Raw genomic sequence first — 6,406 nt, forward strand, 5'->3', positions numbered from 1 at the left:
AAATAATGATCTTTAAAAAAGCATCATATGACCCCTTTAACAGTTTTCAGGTACAGAAATAAAGTAAACAAATGCAAAATAACACTTCACTGTATAAATTAAATACATATTAATCCTTCTTTATTGTAACAGACTTTATTATGATTAATCGTCTAATTTGTTTTTGTATACATTTTAATATTTTTTGTAAGTTAAAATATGTATGAGATAGGGGTGTGCGATATATATCGTCTGCGATAATATCGTAATTGTTGTTTTAACGATGTGCGATTTGACATTATCGACCTACAATAATGTACAGTATTTGAAAAATAATGTGTTTTTTGAACATTAAAGCATGTCAACATATTCTGTTACACCAAATACACAAAATAATGATCTTTAAAAAAGCATCATATGACCCCTTTAACAGTTTTCAGGTACAGAAATAAAGTAAACAAATGCAAAATAACACTTCACTGTATAAATTAAATACATATTAATCCTTCTTTATTGTAACAGACTTTATTATGATTAATCTTCTAATTTATTTTTGTATACATTTTTATATTTTTTGTAAGTTTAAATATGTATGAGATCTCCATTACCAAGGTGGGACTCTTATTTTGATGGGTTTTCTAGTCTACGGAGCAGCTATATGGGTAATGAAAGCACGCAGTTCTTCGGATTTAAAGTTTGTCAGTTTATTAAGCACCCCCCGAAAAGGCATGAGATCTGTATATATTTGTTTACTGTTAGTTGTAATAAGTGTTTTGTGTAATTCGCTGTATGTTGATGATAATGCAATTGCTTTTCGTGCTGTTTTTTGTTTAGCTCTTATGGTGATTCTTTTGGAGTAAAAAAAGGACGCAATAAACTTAATAAAACATCAATAATTAAGTTTTGGTCATCATTCAGATGAGGTCCGCTACACTTATGAAAGTTAAAGAAATTATTTAGTCAAGAATAGTGTGCGATCTTTTGTCTTTTGTTATTCAATTAGCATTAAAGTGCAGACAGCAACGCTAGGATTATGCAATAGACATTATACAGCTCAGTGCCTTCACGTAGTTAATTAATAATCCATCGGTTTGTTATATCGGCCTTTTTCCTTATATAGCCGATATGCCGATGGTTGTAAATTGAGGAAAAATCGGCCGATAAATATCGGCCGCCGATACATCGGTGCATCCCTAATTTAAATATATGCACAATACACATGGTATAAAATATTTAAAAATGTCCATATTTAAAGATGCATGCATGGATGTATAAATAAATGCATTAAAAATATATAAAAACATAAAAATGCATAAATGCACAAATAAATCCATGCATAAATGCTTAATTGCTTAAATGCATACATAAATAGATAAATACATTCATAAATTAATGCTTAAATAAATAAATGCATAAATAACTAAATGCATAAACAAAAGCATGAATGAATATGAATTAAACAGCAATTAATCAATCAATCAAATCAATCCTAATATTCCCAGGTTTACCATAACAATGGTCATCCTGGCTTTTAGTTAAAGCTGTTTGATAAAGGTTAAATGAACACTTTATGAAGCTTTAAACAGCATTATTACCTCTGCTTTGAGTGTGATGCGGTTCATAATATCATTATGATCAATGAGGGACAGTTCATCAACATCATCGATCTGACCATGACTGGGTTCCTTTGGCCTGTGAGCGAGAATATCACAAATATTTTCATATCTCTGAGCTGTCGATAATACAGCAAACACACATGCACAAAGACTGGAGTTCATACCTGTCCTTAGACAAAGCTTCCTTGCTATTGGACGTGGGTATGTGAGGGGTGAGCTCCTGAAGCACATCGTCACATGATGAGGGGTCCTGAAGAATTCAAACAAATGTATAATTGCACCCCAAACACCTGCGCACACAGCTTAACACAATGACACAAGTGACACTTACAGTGCGGTGTGTGTTTTCTCCATTAGCCTGTGTGGAGGAGTACAGGTTCACATACTCTCCCTCACCGCCTTCATCAACACTTTCACTCTAGAGCAAAAACAACAGGGACAACCGCCACAGATCGGTCAGACGGGCATTCAATATTCACCATCAAACACACGTTGTGAAAGCTTCTGGTGACAGACAGTAAGAACGTGAATTCTGTGCTGCATTCTGTGCAAAATACCATTGAACGGACCAAAAAAAAATACACAATCATTTACATTTTCTGAGAAAATTATTCCATGCAAAAGTTCTGCCACAACACAATTGTCACAGATGATAGCGCGGGATTTCTGGGTGGTTGCTTATGATATTCTGGTCTATAGTTATGAAGTACTACAATAACTACAAATAAATAATCCAAAACTAAAAAATATCAACTATACACATACATACATATATATATATATATATATATATACAGTGGTGTGAAAAAGTGTTGGCCCCCTTCCTGATTTCTTATTTTTTTGCATGTTTGTCACACTTTAATGTTTCAGATCATCAAACAAATTTAAATATTAGTAAAAGATAACACAAGTGAACACAACATGCAGTTTTTAAATGAAGGTTTTTATTATTAAGGGAAAACAAAATCCAAAACTACATGGCCCTGTGTGAAGAAGTGTTTGCCCCCTAAACCTAATAACTGGTTGGGCCACCCTTAGCAGCAACAACTGCAATCAAGCGTTTGCGATAACTTGCAATGAGTCTGTTACAGCGCTGTGGAGGAATTTGCCCACTCATCTATGCAGAATTGATGTAATTCAGCCACACTGGATGCTTTTCGAGCATGAACCGCCTTTTTAAGGTCATGCCACAGCATCTCAATAGGATTCAGGTCAGGACTTTGACTAGGCCACTCCAAAGTCTTCATTTTGTTTTTCTTCAGCCATTCAGAGGTGGACTTGCTGGTGTGTTTTGGATCATTGCAATATAGACACATTTAAATATTATACATGCTAACATGGTATACAATGTCCATATTTAAAGATGCATAAATAAATAAATACATAAAATAAGTAGTACTAAAATAACTAAACAAATAATCTAAATAAATAAATAAAAACTATACAGACTTATTTAAAAGAAAGAAAATTAATTACAAACAAACAAAAAAAACAATTACTAAAAATGTAACTAAAATGAAAATGAAGAAAATATAAAAATAAAATCCAATTCAAAATATTAACAAAAACTACAATAGTAAGTAACACTGTCCAGGACCCTCTTTTATTGTCCCACACGTGAAAATTGTCTAGTTTAAAAAAAAAAAGTAACAGCACACTTTTCCACTCAGAAAACTTAGACTTTACTCTGAAAACAGAAATGATATGAAACAGAAACGAAGCACTAGATGGCGCTCATTTACATTATTTTGCACAATGTAAATTCACATTCACAAGAACATGCCCATAATCTGACAGTCCACAGTGTATTTTCAGGAAAATCAGAGATAAAGTTAAAGGTAATTTTGCATGTGGTTCTAAGGTAGCTATGCTTTTCAGACAACTGCAACTCCATTTGGGGACGTCTTTAGTCATTAATGCTTTATTTTTAATTCTAGAAATGCAACATACAAGGTTATTGTATAGTGATTATGATTTGCTTAATTTGAAATTCCATACAAGTCCATGGGTAAGATCATTACTGAACGTGTGTGTGAGTTTTGAGAGTGTGTTTACCGCAGAGGTAAGAAGCGAGTCAGAAAGAGAAGATTCAGAAGGAGGACAGACGGCCAGAGAGACCAGAGAGCTGGTCAAGGACCCGTTAGAGACACCCCCACCATCTAGAGCTCTGCCGGCATTGGTCAAACCAACTAAGTCGGAACTCTGCGATCGGTTGAGACAGAAGAAAAGAGAAGAAATGGGAGAGGAAAGATGGAGTCAGAGGAAGCATTTGGAAAAAAATATGAAAAGAAGGAAAAAGATTGGAGAATGGAGAGGGAAATATCTTCCATTTTGTGTAAAATGCCAGGACAGTGAGTTAACATTTGTAACTATAAAGAGAAAACCTCCATCAGACAACACAACACAATGCTGGACAAGTCAAATCCTGGCTGAACTTCCGGATGTTGCTTAGAGGGATAACAGCACCTGCAGGGACTCGCCCCGATCACCAACAGCATTCCAAATCATCCCATTACACACACACACACCAAACATGGTCCAACACATTGCCTGAGAGATCGGGATGAGCATCCCCCATTCTATTCCGTCTGTGACATTCCGGAATGTAAGCATTCCACAGAGACTCAGAGGAGGGAGTGAGGAAAAGAGATAGAAAGAGAAAAAAAACTTACATATGGTGCCTCACAATCTTACACACACACATAAACATCATATTGCTTCTGCTCTGACCTCTAAGGTCAGGGGTCAAGAGCACAGAACATTCCGAGACAATTCCCAGATTCCGTTACCATGACAAACTAGTCCCTAAAACTCATCACCAGGGAAAAGAACTCCAAAAACGGCTCGCTAATCTCAGGTCAGTAATAACTAGTGTTCTGTTAGTATTATTTATATACTATTAAAAGTAATTTATTAATATTTTGAGTTAGCTTTTATTTTTATATTTTCAGTTTTCATTAATTTCAGTTTGTTATTTTATGTGTTTTTGTCATTTTAATATATTTTTTTTAAATAATTGTAACCATTTATAGTTATAATTATATAATTATCATTAATAATTATATTATTTTCAAATTAAGTAGTTAAATTAAAATTAGAAATACTGCCTTGGCAACTAACTGAAATAAAATTAGTTTAAGTGTCATCTAATATTTTTACTTTATTTTATTACTAGATTTATTTCAATGAACAAAAACAATTTTTAATAGTTTTAGTCAACAATAACAACACTCGTAATAATAAAAGACTCTGAAGTCTTGACTTTATGTATTATTATTTTTTATATATTATATATATATACACACACATACACACACTCACACACACATACATAGAAACATTACGTCACGCTTAGTCAGGACATGACGTACTTTTGTGTTTTTTTCTTGGTGATGCTAAACAGTAGAATCTGAAATTCTAGACAAAATATCACAGCTTCATATGGCATAATGAGACTCATGAAACATGCGGGAAGAGCTGATCTGCTCAGATGCACTACTGAAAATAACTGATAAAATCTCTCCAATTTTCCTTCATATAAACAATGGCACCTTCTAAATGATCTAAAGTCTAATAAAAAATTCTAGAGATAAAAAGATACTGTTAAATAATTCACCTCTTGTGCACAAAACCCAAATTTATGCCAACAATCAAACGTTTGACTACACAAACCACCTCTGATGCAATGAGCAGAATGTCTTTTATGAGCACTAGAAGTTATTAGTGATTAAATAGAAGTTATTAGTGAAATCGAATGCAACTGGAGGCCAGAGTTAGTCAGTAAAATAACTTATCTGCGGGGCATCCACGAGCACAGACCCAAAACTTAGTTTTAATGCTATATGAAGATTAAACCGCATTTAGATAAGCTCTGGAATTAAACCTTAAACCCAGATAAACAGATAAATGAAGATTAGATGAGCTTTTAGACTTAAACTTTAATTCAGCTTCAGTTCTGGCTCCAAAAGTCAAAAAAAAAAAGGGCCAAAGTGGACTCACAAACACAAGTCACATCTGAACAGTGGTTTAATAACCACCCCAGAGAGACGTGAAAAATGATGACAAAACCATATGAAGAGCACGTGTGTGTCCAAACCACACACAAAATGACCAGAGCACAGAAAACAGATGATACATAAGAAAACATACAATAAACATAATGGCCAAATATTCTGCTCAAGAATGAGACTTTAAGTAATTATTATCATTTTTTTAATATTTAAAGAGAGGATAAAATCGTTCGTAATCATTTACACACTCCTGACCGCTCAACACTCACCACAGGTGTGGTCAAAGAGGCGTGGCCACTGAGGAAGGAGTTAGACACTGATAGGCTGAGACCAAGAGCAGGCTCCGCCTCCTCCGGAAGCCCAGCAGGAGGAGGGAGATTTGAAAAAGACGAAGAGGAGGATGGAGGAGGAGAAGAAGTGTAGGAGGCCTAGAGCGTAAGACAGAAACATGGAACAGGAAGAAAAGAGAGAGGAACGAACAAAAGATGAAATCAGGTTAAAAAGAAAGAAAGGCAAAGTGAGTTATATCAACTCAGCAAGAAAAAAAGTAGAAAGTGATTTAAAGGCAACATTTAACAACACGTTTTTTTATATATATAATTATTTCTATATCATGTATTTATTTATTTACATTTATTTTGTATTTTATTTTTTGGTAAATATTATTACATAACTCTCACGGATGTAATAACCATTTTATTTAGTAAGAAAGTAAATAGGGTCAATTGGGATTTTTATGTTGCCTTTAAAAAAGAAGAGAAGAAAAGAGCACCAGAAGAGAAGAAAACTATGAGTTACTAT

At 33.9% G+C, this 6,406-nt stretch overlaps 1 pseudogene; it reads right to left on the minus strand.

The window, feature by feature from the left end:
* Window positions 1-6,406, minus strand: part of LOC107675743 (rap guanine nucleotide exchange factor 1-like) — a 46,562-nt pseudogene that overhangs the window by 17,550 nt on the left and 22,606 nt on the right.

Source organism: Sinocyclocheilus anshuiensis, unplaced genomic scaffold (assembly GCF_001515605.1).
Source record: "Sinocyclocheilus anshuiensis isolate Anshui unplaced genomic scaffold, SAMN03320099.WGS_v1.1 scaffold708, whole genome shotgun sequence".
Classification (NCBI taxonomy): Eukaryota; Metazoa; Chordata; class Actinopteri; order Cypriniformes; family Cyprinidae; genus Sinocyclocheilus; species Sinocyclocheilus anshuiensis.